The sequence below is a fragment of the Podarcis gaigeae genome (assembly GCF_964106915.1).
Source record: "Podarcis gaigeae genome assembly, chromosome: 2".
NCBI lineage: Eukaryota > Metazoa > Chordata > Lepidosauria > Squamata > Lacertidae > Podarcis > Podarcis gaigeae.
The window spans coordinates 110,122,429-110,129,596 of record NC_139679.1 but is presented as its reverse complement, the minus strand read 5'-3'; the positions used below and the strand labels follow the sequence as shown (position 1 = coordinate 110,129,596).

The 7,168-nt window shown below is 40.9% G+C and overlaps 1 pseudogene across 1 annotated transcript; it reads left to right on the top strand.

The window, feature by feature from the left end:
- Window positions 1-6,082: 6,082 nt before the first annotated feature.
- On the top strand, window positions 6,083-6,928 carry LOC310839496 (activated RNA polymerase II transcriptional coactivator p15 pseudogene; annotated as a pseudogene). The gene is made up of 2 exons: window positions 6,083-6,086; window positions 6,577-6,928. The product of its transcript is annotated as an activated RNA polymerase II transcriptional coactivator p15 pseudogene (transcript).
- The last annotated feature ends 240 nt before the right edge of the window (window positions 6,929-7,168 follow it).

Here is a 7,168-nt window from a genome sequence, read left to right as displayed (position 1 = left end):
TCCGTGACTCTGGTCGTTAATTCCGCCCCCCCCCCCCAATCAATATCTGACTGCGGTGTGGGGTAGGGGGAGAAGCAAAAGCAAAGGTTGGGTACTGGGCAACCATAAACTCCAAACTCACCCTTCCAGTGAGCAGATATTGTGTTTATTCTGTGATGGGAATTTTGAGGTCTTAGATACACGTTTAATGTTCATAAGTGTACCAACCAAGCACGTACATAGATCAGCACAGGAAGACCGACCAGAAACCATTTTGATTCCCAAACTGAGCAAATGTTTTCTCTGCAAAGTCAAAGGAAAATGGAAAAGTCTCCCCATTGTCTTTTCCTTCACAAATCCTGTCTTAAGGGCACATTTAAGATATGAATAGGGTGTGAGCCTGTGACCTAGCCCAGGAACTAAGTATTTATCATTACAAAAGACTGGCCAGGCTCCCCAGGCAATCCAATCAAGTAAGCAGGGTATCCAATCAAGTAGCCTGCCAGACAGGAGATAAACAACATTCAAATTTCTGTTTTAGACTGCCTTTTCTGTGATGTAGGTATGATGTATCTGGGGTGGTGGTCTTGGGTTACACCCCTTCTGTGATGCATGTATGGAGGGGTGATCTTGAGCTCCAGGGCAGGGAATTTAAAATGTCTATATAAGGCCTTGTGCTCCATCTTTCTGGGTTCCTCCTCTTCTGCATGTGAGGGGAGCACCCTGTTGCAACAGATCAATAAAGATCAGGCTTACTAGCTGCTTTGCTTCTCAATATTCTCTGGTTGGCCTCTGTTATTTTCTCTTACCAATAGGGAACCTATGTAAGGACTCTATATGGGCTCTTGGATACCCCATAAGGGGAAAAGGGCAGATTCTTGTTTACAACAATATGCATAACCTTCACTAAATGAACCCATGCTTGGAGCACACTTTTAGTTGAAAGGTATTCAGACTGAGACGCAGAGTTCTGGTTGACCTAGCTAGCTTATCTAGGTGGAGAAACAAAGAAGCCATGATTGCCCCTTTGTTCTCAGAAGGCGTATCCAAGATGTTCTCTTGGCTCAAGGTCCAGAGAAAGAATGTGAGGAGGATCGGGAAGTTATAAAGAGGATGCAGCCTGAGACTTGCCAGTCTGAACATGAAAGAGAGAGAGAAGTCAGCATGGTGATGAAAGTACAGGGATAGTCTGGGAAGCTGGAGGCTCATTACTCCTTGAACCCATGCCACCCCCTCAGCTGAGTGGCACCCAAATTTCCAACAAGTATTTGAGGCCAGTCTATTGTGCAGTATGGCTGATGGGAGTTGGCAGCATGACTGCAAAACAGCTGCAATCTTCTTTCTGGGAATCTACGTGTTCCCTTGCTCACGCTGAACCATGGGAACTGGATCAGAATGTCACAGTTCTAAAACCTTTTATTCCTTCGCTACAGTTATTACTATTACTATTTCTTATCTTTTATTAAATTATCAAATTAGACATCTTTTATTATACCATGCATTCATTGACTTCCCTCCCTCCCCTTCCAAGGTTCATTTAACTTATCCACCACTCCTGCATATTTTAATATAGCCATCTAATTTAATTTTCCTATCTTACATCAGTTCAAAATGTTATTCTGTTGAATTACTTTAATTCTGCCAGCGTCTTTCAAGTGTACACAATTATTTTCAGTATGCTCAACAACAAAATTCCACTCTTTAAATACCTGGTCGTCTTGTTCTCTTATTCTACTCTTATTCTAGGCCTGCTAATTCTGCATATTCTTACCTTAAATTGCCAATCTTCCTTACTAGGGACCTCTCTCACTTTCCATTGTTGGGCTAACAAGATCTGAGCCGTTGTTGCATACATGAATAAGTTATTCTGATTCCTAGGAACCTCTGAACGATTCCTAACTTGGGGGGGGGGAGTTGTTTTAAACCTATTTTTATCTCATATATCATTTCCCAATATACCATACTTGAACTTTTTTACATGTCTACCACATATGGGAAAAAGTTCCTTCTACTTTGCATTTCCAGCATTCTATTTATAACATCTGGGGGAAGCTGTTTCTTTAGCACGCAACTCACAGAAACCATGTAAGGAAAATTGAATTTGATATGAGAAGGGTGGGGAGAGAAAGGGAACCCATTTGACACCCAAGCTGTGCTACAAAACTAACATCTGGAAGAACCAAACTAGTGTGCCGTCACTTTTCAGCAGCTTCACTCTCATAACCTGTGCTGACACTGGTATTCCCTCCCCTATCATTACCGCCCTCTCACAGATTAATCCATGCAGTTGCAACCATAATACACAGCAGTTAAAAAAAACCCAACCTGGTGCCCCATCAAGAACAGCTTCAGCCAGCAAATTGTAGGGTGGATGACACTACGCCTAAAGGTTAAGTTTGAATTGTGCAAATATTCAAAACAAAGAGCACAGTGACGCCCCAAAATAACCTAACAAAACAAAGGACTTCACTTACTCAGAAGGAAGTGAACAAGTCAAAAAGCAAGATATAACATGCAGACTACTTAGCAATCCAATTAATGCACTCCTAACTAGGGCTGCAGGGGATAAATTGGCACAAGAAGGTGGGTAGTTAAAAAAACAAGCCATTTTGGAAATGGAGCAATTTCCACTATGAGGTAGGCACTCCCAGGGTCTGTTGGGTCAGAGATCCACTGTATTGAATTTCCTAATGGATTTGAACTTCAGCTTCATGCTGAATACTCCCTTTGAGAAACTGGAAGTTTTCTTACTTCACAGTCTGCTGTATGCATTCCTGGGAGACGAAAATCCTCTGCTGCTGCAAATCGGTATCCTGTAATCCAGTTGTCTTCAACCTTGTCAGAGCCAGGACCTACTTTTAATCATGCATCTGGGGGACCCATTTCTTAACCTTTTACCATAGGTAAAGGTAAAGGACCCCTGGGTGGTTAAATCCAGTCAAAGGTGAATATGGGGTTGTGGCGCTCATCTTGCTTCAGGGTGAGGGAGCTGGCGTTTGTCCACAGACAGCTTTCTGGGTCATGTGGCCAGCATGACTAAACCGCTTCTGGTGCAACGCAACACCTTGACGGAAACCAGAGCACACGGAAACACCGTTTGCCTTCCTACCACAGAAGTACCTATTTATCTACTTGCACTGGTATGCTTTTGAACTACTAGGTTGGCAGGAGCGGGAACAGTGAGCAACGGTAGCTCACCCTACAAGCATTTGAAGGCTGTGGCTTTTGAGAATCTTTTTTCCTCTGTAACCATTCCTTATAGTGCATAATAACTTCAGATGTGTGACTTTGTGTGAGAGAACAAATAATAAATACATAAAGCAGTGTTTTGTTTCTGCTGATGTTCTGTATTTGAGAATGGCTGTAAATGGCCTGGTAAATTAGTGCATCACACTTCCTGTCATGCCAGCAATTATCTCTAAAGAAACTGTCAGAGAAGGCACAAAGAATTTTGAATGCCTTAATTTCAAGGCATAATGCAATCATGTAATAATGGTCTGGGACAGCCAATAGTACTTACCGTAACTTATGACTGCATAATATACATTCAGCTACAGCCTTGCTGTTCCTGACACTTCAGGATAAAGTTGGAGAACAAGTGTCACTCTTTTCTTAAAAGCAGCCTTGAAGACATGCAGCTTTGTTAAAATCTAACATGCAAATGCTTTAACTCTTGTTTAAAGTTCTTAGCCCTCACCAGTGCTAAGAGGTTTTGAAAAATGCTATGATCAAGGGTGTATAGATAACATTCGCTTTAAGCATCAGTGGCAAACCTTTTGAAACCACTGAGGTCGCCTTCCAGCTGCCCAAACATGCAAGGAGCTGATGCCAGCCCTGACTTAAAGGATAATAATAGTATAATGCAGGTTTAAATGTTTGCCAACTGTAGAGCAATTTGCTCATGAAGATTGCATGCACATTACATAAGGCTCTTCTTCCAGAACTGGCTCCCCCAGTGGCTGTTCCACCTGATCATTATAATGATTATGTAACATTAGGACAGCAGAGTTGGTACCTGAAGTTAATTATTTTCCTCATCTCACTCAATCTCTTTTCCCTCTAATATTGTGCCTATTAGACTCTACACATTCTCTTCAGAAGACTCTAACTGCCAGTGGCAGAAAAGCAGAATATAAAAGTAATGGATGACTATCAAAAACACATAGCCATGTTAGTCCATTAGATAGGGTTGCCATATTTCAAACCCCAAAGTTGTTGAGCATTTTTTTTTAATGAAAAAGCAAAAAAAAAAAAAAACCCCGCAATTTTTTGGTTTACTTGCCAAAGATCCAGGACAAACTGTCGCCTTCCTGAAATTCTCCCTAGACGTCACTTCGGCCTTTGAAATCCCAGTAATGTCTGGAAAATTCCAGACGTATGGCAGCCCTACTTTAGAACAAAAGTCACAGGAAAGGCAAATTAGTAATTCTATTGGGATCAAGCAATGCTCACATAGGATGTGAGTCACTGAATTATGGTAGATCAAACTCTTCTATAGGCCAGTTATTCTCAAGAAGAAAAACATTTTGAAGGGCAGTATGTTATGTTCAAAAGTACTCAATGTATTGCAGTCAAACTATGTCAATTTCAGTCTAAATATGGACGGGGAGAGGTCTTGTCAGACTTAATTCAGTTTAATGGGTTTTCCCCCTTGGAACACAAGAAGACGGTCTACAGCCTCATACCATCTACAGTGACTGGTAGAGGCTTTCCAAGGTTTCAAAAAGGGGTCTCTCTCCCAGCCCTACATAAAGATGCTGGTGTTAAAGCCAAGGCTAAGACTTAATGTCATTTTGAACCAAAGATACACCATTTTGATATATCAGGATCATTTATTCTTATTGTAATCATGGTGTAATGAAAGCTTGAGAGGGGGACAAAGAGAGAACACAGAAATGTGTAAAAGAACGTTATAGATGCATGCAAGGGCTTGGGCTGTGCGGCAGACCTTACAGTAGGTGGGGTTTTTCCCCACATCACTGGTAATGATAGGCTTTTTAGTTACACTAATTATGTGCATTGAAAATCAAAATATTAGCTTCCATCCTATAGCTCCTGTTACTTTCCGAAGTCATCCTCTGTTGCTGGCAAGCCCAATCTTGTGTTTAAAAATTATAACAAGGCCCAGAGGGGATTTTTACATCACTTAACGGTCTTTGGCAGCTACACAGCATAATGAAGTCTGAAACTAGTTCATTTAGTTCTAGCTGTTGCAGTTGTGGGAATAACCTTGAGAAATATAACGTTACAGAAATACTGCCCATGATAGCATGGGAATAGTATTACTGCAGCTACTTCATCCTCTTTAGGGTGCCAGAAAACTGACCCCAGTCAAGCTTGCAAAAATCTACCATTTGCCCAATAATAAATGTTGGAAATGTAATGAGTCTGAAGGTACCTTCTATCATCTTTGGTGGACCTGCCCAAAGATTAAAGCCTTTTGGGAAATGATCTATAATGAAATCAAAAAAGTCCTTAAGTGGCCATTTATAAAGAAACCGGAGGCTTTTCTCTTGGGCATGGTTGGCCAGTTGGTGCCAAGGAAGGATAGGACTTTTTTTATGTATGCGACCACAGCAGCAAGGATCCTGTTGGCAAAGTATTGGAAGATGCAAGAACTACCTACTCTGGAAGAATGGCAGACAAAGGTGATTGACTTTATGGGACTGGCAGAGATGACCGGCAGAATCCGTGACCAGGGGAAAGAGACAGTGGAAGAGGACTGGAAGAAATTTAAAATATATCTTAAAAATTGTTGTAAAATTGAGGACTGATAAGATGTCTGGGGGTAAGAAATAGAGAATTACAGCTGTAAACATTAACATTAAGGAAATTTAAAGAAAACTATTAGAGAAATTGACTGAAGGGTTGCTAAAGAGTTGCAAAACAAGGATGCAGTGAAAGGGAGGTATGGGGAAGTCATGTTTTAAATGTTTTTTATATGTTTTTGTTTTGTGTTTTGTTTGTCTTTTTGTTAAAAAACCAATAAAAATTATTATAAAATAAAATAAAATGAAAAAATGAAATGAAATATAATTCTTAGGCTGCACTCACCTGAGAAGTAAGCCCTATTGAATTCAACAGAACCTAGTTATGAGTAGACATGGGTTGGATCACACTGTTGCCCAGTTATCAGGTTTACACTCAAGGATCCGTGTCATGCATTATGATACTTTGTGGGAAATTTAAAAACAGCTTGTTTTTAAAGGGCACAATGCAATGACCACACATGGGTTGTGTAGCGGAATCAGGATAATGCAGTAAATGACTATTGAAATGGTAGACAGGACTGTCTCTTGTCAGCTCACATTTTTAAAAAATAGGTATTGCTCCGGTGGGAAGGTAAACGGCATTTCTGTGCGCTGCTCTGGTTCGCCAGAAGCGGCTTAGTCATGCTGACCACAGAAGCTGTATGCCAGCTCCCTCGACCAATAAAGCGAGATGAGCGCCGCAACCCCAGAGTCGGTCATGACTGGACCTAATGGTCAGGGGTCCCTTTACCTTTACTATATAAAAGATGCTTATGAGTGGATGGGTGGGGGGAAGGCAAACCAAGAAGAAGGCAGTGAGAGCAGCAGGCACTGAGTGGAACAAAAGAACTTGTATCTTCAAGCTCATCTGCCAGTGATTCGGACAGTGAAGTTGACAAAAAGGTGAAAAGGAAAAAAAAAGCAGTGCCCGAAAAGCCTGTAAAGAAACAGAAGACTGGTGAAAGCTCCAAGCAAAGTAGCAACTGAGATGAGAATATGTTTCAGATTGGTAAAATAAGATATGTCAGGGTTCATGATTTTAAAGGTAAAGTCCTAATTGATACTACAGAATGCTGGATGGATCAAGAAGGTGAAATGAAACCTGGCAGAAAAAGGTCTCTCTCTAAATCCAGAACAGTGGAGCCCCTGAAGGAACAGATTACTGATACTATATTGATGAAGCAGTAAGAAAACTGTAAAGAAAAATTGGCTTCCAGGTGGAAAAATCAAAATTGGAGACAGAACTGTTAGAACCCAGTACTAAGAATTTGTCAAGAATGTATAGTTTGCTGTTGGAATGGAATACAAAAGATGAAATGGTTAAATCTGCAATGATTAAGTGGGCACAGGACATTGGTCATAATATTTTGTTTGCTGACTGGGAAAGGTTGTGGACCACCGGCATGAAATTTACGGCATGTAATGCCTTAAGAGAGAAT